The sequence below is a fragment of the Pristiophorus japonicus genome, chromosome 19 (genome assembly GCF_044704955.1).
Source record: "Pristiophorus japonicus isolate sPriJap1 chromosome 19, sPriJap1.hap1, whole genome shotgun sequence".
In the NCBI taxonomy this organism is placed as follows: Eukaryota; Metazoa; Chordata; class Chondrichthyes; family Pristiophoridae; genus Pristiophorus; species Pristiophorus japonicus.
The window spans coordinates 93152874-93167736 of NC_091995.1; positions in this window are offsets into that span (position 1 = coordinate 93152874).

The window sequence follows — 14863 nt, forward strand, 5'->3', positions numbered from 1 at the left end:
TGGTGGTCATTTTCCAACATTCTCTAGGCTCTGGATCAGTTCCTATGGACTGGAGGGTAGCTAATGTAACCCCACTTTTTAAAAAAGGAGGGAGAGAGAAAATAGGGAATTATAGACCGGTTAGCCTGACATCAGTAGTGGGGAAAATGTTGGAATCAATTATTAAAGATGTAATAGCAGCGCATTTGGAAAGCAGTGACAAAACTGGTCCAAGTCAGCATGGATTTATGAAAGGGAAATCATGCTTGACAAATCTTCTAGAATTTTTTGAGCTTGTAACTAGTAGAGTGGACAAGGGAGAACCAGTGGATGTGGTGTATTTGGACTTTCAAAAAGCTTTTGACAAGTTCCCACACAAGAGATTAGTGTGCAAAATTAAAGCACATGATATTGGGGGTAATGTATTGACATGGATAGAGAACTGGAAGCAAAGAGTAGGAATAAACGGATCCTTTTCAGAATAGCAGGCAGTGACTAGTGGGGTATCACAAGGTTCAGTGCTAGGACCCCAGCTATTTACAATATACATTAATGATTTAGACGAAGGAATTGAATGTAATATCTCCAAGTTTGCAGATGACACTAAGCTGGGTGGCGGTGTGAGCTGTGAGGAGGATGCTAAGAGGCTGCAGGGTGACTTGGACAGGTTAGGTGAGTGGGCAAATGCTTGGCAGATGCAGTATAATGTAGATAAATGTGAGGTTATCCACTTTGGTGGCAAAAACAGGAAGGCAGAATATTATCTGAATGGTGACAGATTAGGAAAAGGGGAGATGCAACGAGACCTGGGTGTCATGGTACATCAGTTATTGAAAGTTGGCATACAGGTACAGCAGGCGGTGAAGAAGACAAATGGCATATTGGCTTTCATAGCGAGAGGATTTGAGTATCGGAGCAGGGAGGTCTTACTGCAGTTGTACAGGGCCTTGGTGAGGCCACACCTTGAATATTGTGTACAGTTTTGGTCTCCTAATCTGAGGAAGGACATTCTTGCTATTGAGGGAGTGCAGCGAAGGTTCACCAGACTGACTCCTGGGATGGCAAGACTGACATATGAAGAAAGACTGGATCGACTAGGCTTATATTCACTGGAGTTTAGAAGAATGAGAGGGGATCTCATAGAAACATATAAAATTCTAACGGGATTGGACAGGTTAGATGCAGGAAGAATTTTCACAATGTTGGGGAAGTCCAGAACCACGGGTCACAGTCTGAGGATAAGGGGTAAGCCATTTAGGACCGAGATGAGGAGAAACTTCTTCACTCAGAGAATTGTGAACCTGTGGAATTCTCTACCACAGAAAGTTGTTGAGGCCAGTTCGTTAGATATATTCAAAAGGGAGTTAGATGTGGCCCTTACAGCGAAAGGGATCAAGGGGTATGGAGAGAAAGCAGGAGTGGGGTACTGAAGTTGCATGATCAGCCATGATCATATTGAATAGTGGTGCAGACTTGAAGGGCCGAATGGCCTGCTCCTGCACCTATTTTCTATGTTTATATGTTACCTCAACGGGAGAGGCCATGTTACGTAGCTGTTTATTGGGGTGGGTAATGCTGGCCAAACTGACCTGTTTGTGGGACCTTTCTTGGCGCTAGATTGGCCTCTGCATTTGCCTTCAAAATCACAGTGGCAAGACTTCAAAAGCAATTCATTGGCCGTGAATGTGAAAGGCGCTATATAAATGCAAGTCCTCATATAATAAACCTGGAATAAAAAGCCAGTCTCAGTAATGGTGACCATGAAACTACCAGATTGTCGTAAAAACCCATCTGGTTCACTAATGTCCTTTTTAGGGAGGGAAATCTGCCGCCCTTACCCGGTCTGGCCGATATGTGACTCCAGACCCACAGCAATGTGGTTGACTCTTAACTGCCCCTCTGAAATGGCCCAGCGAGACACTCAGTTGTACCCAACCGCTATCGCTAAAAACAGCACCGTCACCACACGGACTGTCAACAGGCGATTAGGGATGGGCAATAAATGCTGGCCTTGCCAGCGACACTCATATCCTGTCAACAAATAAGTAAAAAAAAAGCTCTGGAACTCCCTCCCTAAACCTCTCCGCCTCTTTCTTCTCCATTAAGATGCTCCTTAAAACCTACCTTTAAATAAAATTATGAGGGGCCTAGATAGAGTGGATAGGAAGGACCTGTTTCCCTTAGCAGTGGGGCCATAGATTTAAAGTAATTGGGGGGAGGTTTAGAGGGGATATGAGGGGAAATATCTTCACCCAGAGGGTGGTGGGGGTCTGGAACTCACTGCCTGAAAGGGTGGTAGAGGCAGAAACCCTCATTACATTTAAAAAGTAATTGGATGTGCACCTGAAGTGCTGTAACCTGCAGAGCTACGGACCCAGAGCTGGAAAGTGGGATTAGGCTGGGTAACTGTTTGTCGGCCGACGCAGACACAATGGGCTGAAATGGCCTCCTTCCGTGCTGTAAATTTCTATAGAAAGAAAGCAAGGACTTGCATTTATATAGCGCCTTTCACCACCTCAGGATGTCCCAAAGCGCTTTACAACCAATGAAGTATTTTTGGAGTGTAGTCACTGTTGTAATGTGGGAAACGCGGCAGACAATTTGCGCACAGCAAGCTCCCACACACAGCAATGTGATAATGACCAGATAATCTGTTTTAGTGATGTTGATTGAGGGATAAATACTGGCCCCAGGACACCGCGGATAACTCCCCTGCTCTTCTTCGAAATAGTGCCATGGAATCTTTTACATCCACCTCAGAGGGCAGACGGGGCCTCGGTTTAACGTATCATCTGAAAGATGGTACCTCTGACAGTGCGACACTCCCTCAGTATTGCCCCGCTGACAGTGCAGCGCTCCCTCAGTACTGCCCCTCCGATAGTGCGGTGTTTCCTCAGTACTGCCCCTCCGACAGTGCGGTTCTCCCTCAGTACTGCCCCTCTGACAGTGCGGTGCTCCCTCAGTACTGCCCCTCCGATAGTGCGGTGTTTCCTCAGTACTGCCCCTCCGACAGTGCGGTGCTCCCTCAGTACTGCCCCTCTGACAGTGCGGTGCTCCCTCAGTACTGCCCCTCCGACAGTGCGGCGCTCCCTCAGCACTGCACTGGGAATGTCTACCTAGATTTTTGTGCTCAAGTCCTTTAAGTGGGAATTGAACCCACAACATAAGAACATAAGAAATAGGAGCAGAAATAGGCCATACAACCCCTCGAGCCTGCTCCGCCATTCAATAAGTTCATGGATGATCTGATCACGGACTCAGCTCCACTTCCCTGCCCGCTCCCCATAACCCCTTATCCCCTTATCACTCAAGAAGCTGTCTATTTCTGTCTTAAACTTATTCAATGTCCCAGCTTCCACAGCTCTCCGAGGCAGAAAATTCCACAGATTTACAACCCTCTGAGAGAAGAAATTCCTCCTCATCTCTGTTTTAAATGGACGGCCCCTTATTCTAAGATCATGCCCTCTAGTTCTAGTCTCCCCCATCAGTGGAAACATCCTCTCTGCATCCACCTTGTCAAGCCCCCTCATAATCTTATACGTTTCGATTCTGCTGAACTCCAATGAGTAGAGGCCCAACCTACTCAACCTTTCCTCATAAGTCAACCCCCTCATCCCCGGAATCAACCGAGTGAACCTTTTCTGAACTGCCTCCACAGCAAGTATATCCTTTTGTAAATATGGAAACCAAAACTGCACGCAGTATTCCAGGTGTGGCCTCACCAATACCCTGCGTAGCTGTAGCAAGACTTCCCTGCTTTTATACTCCCTCCCCTTTGCAATAAAGGCCAAGATTCCATTGGCCTTCCTGATCACTTGCTGTACCTGCATACTATCCTTTTGTGTTTCATGTACAAGTACCCCCCAGGTCCCGCTGTACTGCGGCACTTTGCAATCTTTCTCCATTTAAATAATAACAACCTTCTGACTCAGGCGAGAGTACAACCCACTGAGCCAGTGCTGACACAGCGGGAAGTGGGACTAATTGGACAGCTCTACCAAAAGAGCCAGCACGGGCACGATGGGCCGAATGGCCTCCTTCTATGCTGTATCGTTGTATGATGCTTGCACAGTGGAAGGAGCTGACACAGACACACAGCAACTACACAGTCACTGTTGACAGTGAGTGACTCATGTCCACCTCTCATGACTCACTCCCAACATTGCTTTTCGCTGCCAGTCAGTCTGTGATGATTTTGGTTGATGCAATCGCGCAAAAAAAAACTGTTGTGCAAGTGTGGAGTGTTTTTCTCAGAGGCTGCTCACGGCTGACTTGCTGTGCTGCCAATGCACCATCAGCCCCAGCACCTAAACCCGAGGTGGCTTTTGGGGTTCATCGTGGCTTCAGACGCCGATGGCAACAGGACACGGCACACTGGGCGGTGAAGAAAATTGGCCGCTTTGCGTCGTGTGTGCCCGACAGTGTGAGGGAACGGATATAACAGCAGTAGAGACACAATTGTAAACGCAATCCCCTCTGACACCTGGGAGTCCCTGGCCAAAGACCGCCCTAAGTGGAGGGGAGTGCATCCGGGAGGGCGCTGAGCACCTCGAGTCTCGTCGCCGAGAGCGTGCAGAAACCAAGCGCAGGCAGCGGAAGGAGCGTGCGGCAAACCAGTCCCACCCTCCCTTTCCCTCAACCACTGTCTGTCCCACCTGTGACAGGGACTGTGGTTCTCGTATTGGACTGTTCAGCCACCTAAGGACTCATGTTTGGAGTGGAAGCAAGTCTTCCTCGATTCCGAGGGACTGCCTGCGATGAAACACTATTGTAATGACATTCCTTCTATTACAACTGTGCGAGTTAATTCAACAGGTCACTGGGCGACAGTGTCAGTGCAAACACGGTTCGGTGTCGAAAAAGAATTGCAAGGTCACTTTAAGAGAATTGCGCTGGTGGCATTCCCAGAATTGACAAGTGTTAGGAAACCTTGTCACTACGTTCACAATGTGATACAGCGATTCACAAGACGTGTTACTCAGAGTGACTCAACACTGTGAAGGAACTGAATTAGCATCATTGCAGCTAAAGTCAGTAACACATAGTCCTTGCTGAGAACAGGGGGTCAATGGTGCAAGATTGATTCCCGCACCGCATGCCTCCTGACTCGATGTTTCCAGACAATTTTATTTTTCCGGGTGCGCGGCCCGTTCAAATTATCGCGTGGTGCACGCGGTTTCGTTCCACTTAAAAGCCAGCTAGCGGCCTGCGCGGGACCTCTAGACCACCGCACGGCCTCACAGCTCAATGGCAATGCTGCTCCTGACCCTTCCTGTAACACGTCAGTAATGTGTGCACCTGTGAGTATGCTCATAGGTGTTGCAGAGCTGTGATGGAGCACGTGGTGTCCACCGGTACGCTTGCGGCCTTCTGCGAGAGGTGGGTGCCGGAGGGACTGGAGTGCATCGTTACCCCCGGCAAACAAATTTTAATTTGATTTTATATGTTTTAAAGTTGAATTTGTTTTATTGCTGGTTTTAGTGTCCCCTCCCCTTTTTATAGGGGGCACTTGTATATATTTATGTTTTTAGTGCCCAAAAAAACCCCTCCACAAAAAACACAAAAAAACAAACAAAAAAAGGGCATTGATCAGTGGTTGGAGTGTCCCCCAGAGCAGGGGGCACTTGATTTAACTGGTTAATTTTGTTTGACAACCAAAAGAGTTGTAGAGCTGTTGGAGGTAGGGGGCACTTGTATAATTTGCCTCTTGGTGTCCCCCAAAAAAACACAAAAAACCCCCACAAAAAAAACAAAAGAGGAAAAAAACAAAAAAAAAGGGCACTTGTAAAACATTTGGCGTTTTAATCAGGGGGGACACTTGATTTAATTGGTTACTTGCAACCAACCAACCAAAAGAGTTGTAGAGCTATGATGGAGCACGCGGTGTCCACCGGTACGCTCGCGGCCTTCCGCGAGAGGTGGGCGCCGGAGGGACTGGAGTGCATCATCGCCCCCGGCAACCACATTTTAATTTGATCGTAGTTTTTCAAAAGTTTAATTTGTTAATTTGTGGGTCCGAGTTGCCCTTTAATAAGGTGGCACTTGATTTAAAGTTTTATATTAAAATAGTTGTAGAGCTGTTGAGTTGGGAGTGGCTTAGCCAGTCATGTGATGTTCACAAGACTCAATAAAACCCCAGCCAGTTGGGTTCGGGGGATCCACGATGGGGCAGGTGGTTGTGAGCCTGGTGGATGAACTGGTAATGTGTAGTGTGATTGTTAAACCTTTTGCTAATCAACCAACTAGTTCTCAATAGCAATGTGTTGCTATGAATTCTTAAGCAAAGAACCCTTGAAGCGAATACATTACAATATCCCTCTTTGTTAAATGGAGTGCAGGCCTGCACCTATTTTCTATGTTTCTATGTTTCTATGTCCCTCGCTATAACACTACAATTTGCCTATCAATTGGAAAAGAAAGAAAGACTTGCATTCATATAGCGCCTTTGCCAACCTCAGGATGTCCCAAAGTGCTTTACAGCCAATGAAGTACTTTTTGGAGTGTGGTCACTGTTGTAATGTGGGAAACGCAGCAGCCAATTTGCAGACAGCAAGCTCCCACACACAGCAATGAGATAATCTATTTTTGTTTTTGTTATGTTGATTGAGGGATAAATATTGGGGTCAGGAGTGAACTTTCCTGCTCTTCTTTGAAATAGTGGCCATGGGATCTTTTATGTCCACCTGAGAGGGCAGACAGGGCCTTGGTGTAACGTCTCATCTGAAAGACAGCACTTCTGACCAGTGCAGCGCTCCCTCAGTACTGCCCCTCCGACAGTGCGGCGTTCCCTCAGTACTGCCCCTCCAACAGTGCGGCGCTCCCTTAGTACTGCCCCTCCGACAATGCGGCGCTCCCTCAGTACTGCCCCTCCGACAGTGCGCCGCTCCCTCAGTACTGCCCCTCCGACAGTGCGGCGCTCCCTCAGTACTGCCCCTCCGACAGTGCGGCGCTCCCTCAGTACTGCCCCTCCGACAGTGCGGCGCTCCCTCAGTAATGCAGGAAACGCGGCAGCCCATTGTGCACAGCATGCTCCCACAAATAGCTCCATAATCCTGACTGAAAGTGCTCTACATTCTAATGGCCTTGTTCTAAATATGTAAATTGTATAAAATAGCCTGACTGTGGCACGCCTCTCATATCTGACATTTGACAAGGTGCCACATAAAAGGTTACTGCAGAAGATAAAAGTTCACGGGGTTGGGGGTAATATATTAGCATGGATAGAGGATTGGCTAACTAACAGAGAACAGAGAGTCGGGATAAATGGTTCATTCTCGGGTTGGCAACCAGTAACTAGTGGGGTGCCGCAGGGATCAGTGCTGGGACCCCAACTATTTACAATCTATATTAACGACTTGGAAGAAGGGACTGAGTGTAACGTAGCCAAGTTTGCTGACGATACAAAGCAATGTGTGAGGAGGACACAAAAAATCTGCAAAAGGACATAGTGACACAAGCTAAGTGAGTGGGCAAAAATTTGGCAGATGGAGTATAATGTTGGAAAGTGTGAGGTCATGCACTTTGGTAGAAAAAAATCCAAGAGCAAGTTATTATTTAAATGGAGAAAGATTGCAAAGTGCCGCAGTACAGCGGGACCTGGGGGTACTTGTGCATGACACACAAAAGGATAGTATGCAGGTACAGCAAGTGATCAGGAAGGCCAATGGAATCTTGGCCTTTATTGCAAAGGGGATGGAGTATAAAAGCAGGCGACTCTTGCTGCAGCTATACAAGGTATTGGTGAGGCCACACCTGGAATACTGCGTGCAGTTTTGGTTTCCATATTTGCGAAAGGATATACTTGCTTTGGAGGCAGTTCAGAGAAGGTTCACTCGGTTGATTCCGGGGATGAGGGGGTTGACTTATGAGGAAAGATTGAGTAGGTTGGGCCTCTACTCTTTGGAATTCAGAAGAATGAAAGGTGATCTTATCGAAACGTATAAGATTATGAGGGGGCTTGACAAGGTGGATGCAGAGAGGATGTTTCCACTGATGGGGGAGACTAGAACTAGAGGGCATGATCTTAGAATAAGGGGCCGCCCATTTTAAACTGAGATGAGGAGAAATTTCTTCTCTCAGAGGGTTGTAAATCTGTGGAATTCGCTGCCTCAGAGAGCTGTGGAAGCTGGGACATTGAATAAATTTGAATAAATGATAAGGGGTTATGGGGAGCGGGCAGGGAAGTGGAGCTGAGTCCATGATCGGATCAGCCATGATCTTATTGAATGGCGACCAGGCTCGAGGGCCATATGGCCTACTCCTGCTCCTATTTCTTATGTCCTTATGTTCTTATCTGTGACTCATATTTTACCTCTATTTGCGAAAGCAAGCACTTAACCCTATTACAGTTGAATGCTAATAAACGCAGAACTAGTTTGCCAAGTTAGGTAATGACTGAAGCAGCATTCCTGTAGATTAAAAACAGCCATGTCGTCAATCTCTGCTCCCTTCCACCCTCCACCCTGCCCATTAGTGGTTGGAAAAACAGAGACATTCAACACGACTGTAAAGTTTGTACCAAAGACACTGGATTTAAAAAATACACTGTCAGTGAACTTATGACATCCAACAAAGGACAAATACTTCAATAACCTGGACTGCTTGAAGCAGGAATTTACAATTCCTAACCCTCGATCCACTGGGATTCTATGTTCTCTCATTGCTTCTCCCTTATTCATTGTCAGCCGTGGCTCAGTGGGCAGCACTCTTGCCTCTAAGTCAGAAGGTTGTGGGCTCAAGTCACACACCAGGGTCTTGAGAACATAAATCTAGGCTGGCACTCCCAGTGCAGTACTGAGGGAGCACCGCACTGTCGGAGGGGCAGTACTGAGGGAGTGCCGCACTGTCGGAGGGGCAGTACTGAGGGAGTGCCGCACTGTCGGAGGAGCAGTACTGAGGGAGCGCTGCACTGTCGGAGGGGCAGTACTGAGGGAGCGCCGCACTGTCGGAGGTGCTGTCTTTCAGGTGAGATGTTAAACCGAGGCCCTGTCCGCCCTCTCAGGTGGATGTAAAAAATCCCACGGCACTATTTCGAAGAAGAGCAGGGGAGTTATCCCTGGTGCCAGGTGTCCTGGGGCCAATATTTATCCCTCAATTATCTGGGTCATTATCACATTGCTGTGTGTGGGAGCTTGCTGTGTGCATATTGGCTGCCGCGTTTCCCACATTACAACAGTGACTACATGTGGAAGTATAGGCCATTATGCACTGTCAATTTTCTGCCTCACCAGCTGGACCATGCCTGTCCACCTGTCCTTCGTGGAAAAGTTTTTCACAAAAAACCCCTTTGACCACAAGGCCATAAAACAGTGGTCAGCACGTAAGGTCCTGGACGCCCTACGAAAGAAGGAGAGGGTGGACCCTGTCGGGTAGTTCCGTGAGCAGACTGTCGAACTCGTTTGGCAGAACGTCTCATCGCCAGAGCTTTCACACAAGCACCAAGATGTAGCTTGGTTGGCGGTGAGGAGGGCCCTACCCGTAGGAGCGTTCATGCACAGCCGGCGTCTCAGCAGCACGGCACGGTGCCCCCGAGTCGGCTGTGGGGCGGACGAGACTGTCGCCCATCTCCTTCAGGATTGCCCCTTCGCAAGGCAGGTCTGGAAAGAGATGCAGTGGTTGCTGTCGCGGTTCATCCCGAGCAGTTCCGTAACACAGGACTCTGTGCTCTACAGGCTGTTCCCAGGGACACACACCGAGACTGACATCACCTGCTGCTGGAGGGCCATCAACTCGGTCAAAGACGCTCTTTGGTCTTGCCGAAACTTGCTGGTCTTCCAGAGCAAGGAGATGTCCACGTCTGCGTGTTGCAGACTGACGCAATCCAAGATCCAGAATTACGTGCTGAGGGACGCACTTAAAATTGGTGCAGTCACCGCAAAGGCACGGTGGGGAAGGGCCACAGTTTAAAGCCCTTCCACCACGGTAAACCCGGGGGCTGGAATCAGTCCAAAACCCCCCTCGGGCCATACTTGCAACTTCTTTTTTGTGTACATAGAGCACCATGATCAGTAAACACCTATGTAGTGCCATGTACAATGCAAGGTCTGTTTCGTAATGCACGTTGAAAAGAAAAAATGTAAATGTACCGTCACCCATTCCGTGTACTGTATAGTGACACATGTAATGTAATTTGTTGAATGTACTACAATGTATCCCGTATTGTACCGAATTGTACTTGAACTGGAAAACAAGGAAATGTATTGAACGGAACTGCCGTCAGCACCCAAATGTAGTGTATGGGATTGCTGACCGCAGCTAAATGTACGGAACTGCTTTCGAATGTACTGTACAGATTTTTATATGAATAAAGTATATTTTGAAATTAAAAAAAAAAATTTCTGCAGGAAAGAAGCTAGTCACCCCAATTGTGTTACACTAGGCCAGGTGCAGGCTACACTAGTGAATCGGCCAGACAGTAGCAAAACAACGGGCATCGAATTTAGCTGATTACATCAGACTTACCGGAGCCAACTCGACAGTTTAGGTTAGAACAGAACAGGCAGAAGAAAGGTATAAAGGTTCGGACCGTCCATAGCGAGAACCTAGGAGCAACACTCGGCAGAAGCAGGTGCCAGGGAAGAGACCCTTGACGGAATAATGTCAGTACGGACCGGACCTATTGGGTAACTATAAAGTATAAGTCATGAGTCTTGTACTTCTGTATTCAACAAACATTAACGGTATCGCCATTGTCATTTGGTATTGAACTGAAGAACCATCGCAGGCAACTACTGGTCACACGACTAGCGAAATTGCCGTTTGAGCAACACTACACTTCAAAAGTACTTCATTGGCTGTAAAGCGCTTTGAGACGTCCGGTGGTCGTGAAAGGCACTATATAAATGCAATTCTTTCTTTCTTGCTCTCTTGTCCTGCTCGTTGGCTGCCTCTCCCCATTGCCACTCTGCTGTCTACCATTATCTCTCTTCTCCCTCTCAGTGCCCGCCTCTGTCTCTCTCTCGTAGCCTGGTCCCGGTTTTGCTCAGAGAGGAAGTTCGGGTCAGAGACAGTTCCATTGCAGCCTAAGATTGAGAGCCACTATTGGCAGGCTGTTCTCAAACAACTGCAAGTGGCAGAAACACAGTAGGAAACATCTCCTTGAGCTGTAATCGCGCGGGTTGGCACTGTGAGTACTGAACTGATAAACATGCACAAATGAACCCAACGGCAGCAACAGCTTGGACTAACAAGTAACATATTTTTGAGTTGAATTCTTTCAAAAGATTGAAAGAGTAATGAACAATTTACAACGGATTAAAAAGAAAGACTTGCATTTATATAGCGCCTTTCATGATCACAGGACGTCTCAAAGCGCTTTACAGCCAATGAAGTACTTTTTGGAGTGTGGTCACTGTTGTAATGTGGGAAACGCAGCAGCCAATCTATGCACAGCAAGCTCCCACATCAGCAACGTGATAATGACCAGATAATCTGTTTTTTTGTAATGTTGATTGAGGGATAAATATTGGCCCCAGGACACCGGGGATAACTCCCCTGCTCTTCTTCGAAATAGTGGCCATGGGATCTTTCACGTCCACCTGAGAGAGCAGACGGGGCCTCGGTTTAATGTCTCATCCAAAAGACGGCACCTCCGACAGTGTAGCACTCCCTCAGTACTGCCCCTCCGACGGTGCAGCGCTCCCTCAGTACTGCCCCTCCGACAGTGCAGCGCTCTCTTAGTACTGCCCCTCCGACAGTGCGGCACTCCCTCAGTACTGCCCCTCCGACAGTGCAGCGCTCCCTCAGTACTGCCCCTCCGACAGTGCAGCGCTCTCTTAGTACTGCCCCTCCGACAGTGCAGCACTCTCTTAGTACTGCCCCTCTGACAGTGCAGCACTCCCTCAGTACTGCCCCTCCGACTGTGCGGCGCTCCCTCAGTACTGCCCCTCCGACAGTGCGGCGCTCCCTCAGTACTGCCCCTCCGACAGTGCGGCGCTCCCTCAGTACTGCCCCTCCGACAGTGCGGCGCTCCCTCAGTACTGCCCCTCCGACAGTGCGGCGCTCCCTCAGTACTGCCCCTCCGACATTGCGGCGCTCCCTCAGTACTGCCCGTCCGACAGTGCGGCACTCCCCCAGCACTGCACTGGGAGTGTCAGCCTAGATTTTTGTGCTCAAGTCCCTGGAGTGGGACTTGAACCACGACCTTCTGACTCAGAGGCAAGAGTGCTGCCCACTGAGCCATTGGGGCTGACAAGTTAAAATGAATGGCCAAGGCCAACAAGTAAGGTTCGAAGGTCGGGCCCCGAAGGTTATTCTGCTCAGTAAATCTGCAATGATTAATTCATTGGTCTGTGATTTACAACAGGACTTCAATCACACTGCCAACCAGGGGCAATTCCAGCGGTCCCAAGATTACTGCCACTGAGACTGACAGACTCAGCAGTCTTTCTCCCAGATACTTAATCATCAGAAAATACTGTCATTAAGGCCGAGTGTGTTCATCTGTGTCTATAGTCTGTGTGTGCCCATGTCTACAGGTGTAGGTCTATGTGTGTGTACACGCATGTTGTATACGTGTGTGCTCGGGTGCACGTTACATGTTTATATATTTGCGCATTGATATTAAAATTCTCATCCTTGTTTTCAAATCCCTCCATGGCCCTCGCCCCTCCCTATCTCTCTAATCTCCTCCAGCCCCACAATCCCCCGAGATGTCTGCGCTCCTCTAATTCTGCCCTCCTGACCATCCCCGATTATAATCGCTCCACCATCGGTGGCCGTGCCTTCTGTTGCCTTGTCCCCAAGCTCTGGAACTCCCTCCCTAAACCTCTCCTCCTTTAAGACGCTCCTTAAAACCTCCCTCTTTGACCAAGCTTTTGGTCATCTGTCCTAATTTCTCCTTATGTGGCTCGGTGTTAAATTTTGTGTTGTGACTCTCCTGTGAAGCGCCTTGGGACTTTTTAACTACCTTAAAGGCGCTAAAATAGAAGTTCATAGAGTCAAAAAATCACAGACATTTACAGCACGGAAGGAGGCCATTCGGCCCATCGTGTCCGCGCCGGCCGACAAAGAGCTACCCAGCCTAATCCCACTTTCCCGCTCTCGGTCCGTAGCCCTGTAGGTTACGGCACTTCAGGTGCACATCCAGGTACTTTTTAAATGTGGTGAGGGTTTCTGCCTCTACCACCCTTTCAGGCAGTGAGTTCCGGACCCCCACCACCCTCTGGGTGAAGACATTTGTTATTGTTGTTTTTATAGATTCGATACTAATTGCTGACTGACCCAGGAATGAATCAGTCCCTGTTAGCTGAACAAACACTGACACACAGACACACAGGATCCAGTGCTTCAATGCTGGGGATGTTGGCCTGGTCGAGGACGCTAACGTTGGTGCATCTGTCCTCCCAGGGGATTTGTAGGATCTTGAGGAGACATCGTTGGTGGTATTTCTCCAGCGACTTGACCACACTCGACCAGCTCCACTGGGCAGGGCCACATTGTCCGCATGCCAGACACGAGACTCTCAAAGCAAACGCTCTACTCGGAACTCCTTCACGGCAACAAGCGAGCCACAGGTGGGCAAAGGAAACGTTACGAGGACACCCTCAAAGCCTCCCCGATAAAATGCAACATCCCCACCGACATCTGGGAGTCCCTGGCCAAAGACCAGTCCGCCCTAAGTGGAGGAAGTGCATCCGGGAGGGCGCTGAGCACCTCGAGTCTCATCGCCGAGAGCATGCAGAAACCAAGCGCAGACAGCGGAAGGAGCGTGCGGCAAACCAGTCCCACCCTCCCCTTCCCTCAACCACTGTCTGTCCCACCTGTGACAGGGACTGTGGCTCTCGTATTGGACTGTTCAGCCACCGAAGGACTCATTTTTAGAGTGGAAGCAAGTCTTCCTCGATTCCGAGGGACTGCCTGTGATGATGACTGTATACATCAAGGGGTTGAAACACACACAAGCCACATAGTCCTAATAGGTTGTGGGTTCAAGCCCCACTCCAGAGACTCGCACACATAATCTAGGGGGATTGGGACGTCTTTCGGATGAGCCATTAAACCGAGGCCCCGTCTGCCCTCTCAGGTGGATGTAAAAGATCCCACGGCACTATTTTGAAGAAGAGCAGGGGAGTTCTCCCCAGTGTCCTGGGGCCAATATTTATCCCTCAATCAACATAACAAAAAACAGATTATCTGGGTCATTATCACATTGCTGTGTGTGGGAGCTTGCTGTGCGCAAATTGGCTGCCGCGTTTCCCACATTACAACAGTGACTACACTCCAGAAGTACTTCATTGGCTGTAAAGCGCTTTGGGACATCCGGTGGTCGTGAAAGGCGCTATATAAATGCAATTTATTTTTTACATATATAAAAGCTGACAAAGAAAGAAAGACTTGCATTTATATAGCGCCTTTCATGACCACCAGATGCTTTACAGCCAATGAAGTACTTTTAGAGTGCAGTCACTGTTGTAATGTGGGAAACGCGGCAGCCAATCTGCGCACAGCAAGCTCCCACACACAGCAATGTGATAATGACCAGATAATCTGTTTTAGTGATGTTGATTGAGGGATAAATATTGGCCCCAGGACACCAGGGATAACTCCCCTGCTCTTCTTCGAAATAGTGCCATGGGATCTTTTACGTCCACCTGAGAGACTGGGCCTCAGTTTAATGTCTCATCCGAAAGACGGCACCTCCGACAGTGCGGCGCTCCCTCAGTACTGCCCCTCCGACAGTGCGGCGCTCCCTCAGTACTGCCCCTCCGACAGCGCGGCGCTCCCTCAGTACTTCCCCTCCGACAGTGCGGCACTCCCTCAGTACTGCCCCTCCGACAGTGCGACACTCCCTCAGTATTGCCCCTCCGACAGTACGGCGCTCCCTCTGTACTGCCCCTGCGACAGTGCGGCTCTCCCTCAGTACTGCCCCTCCGACAGTGCGGCT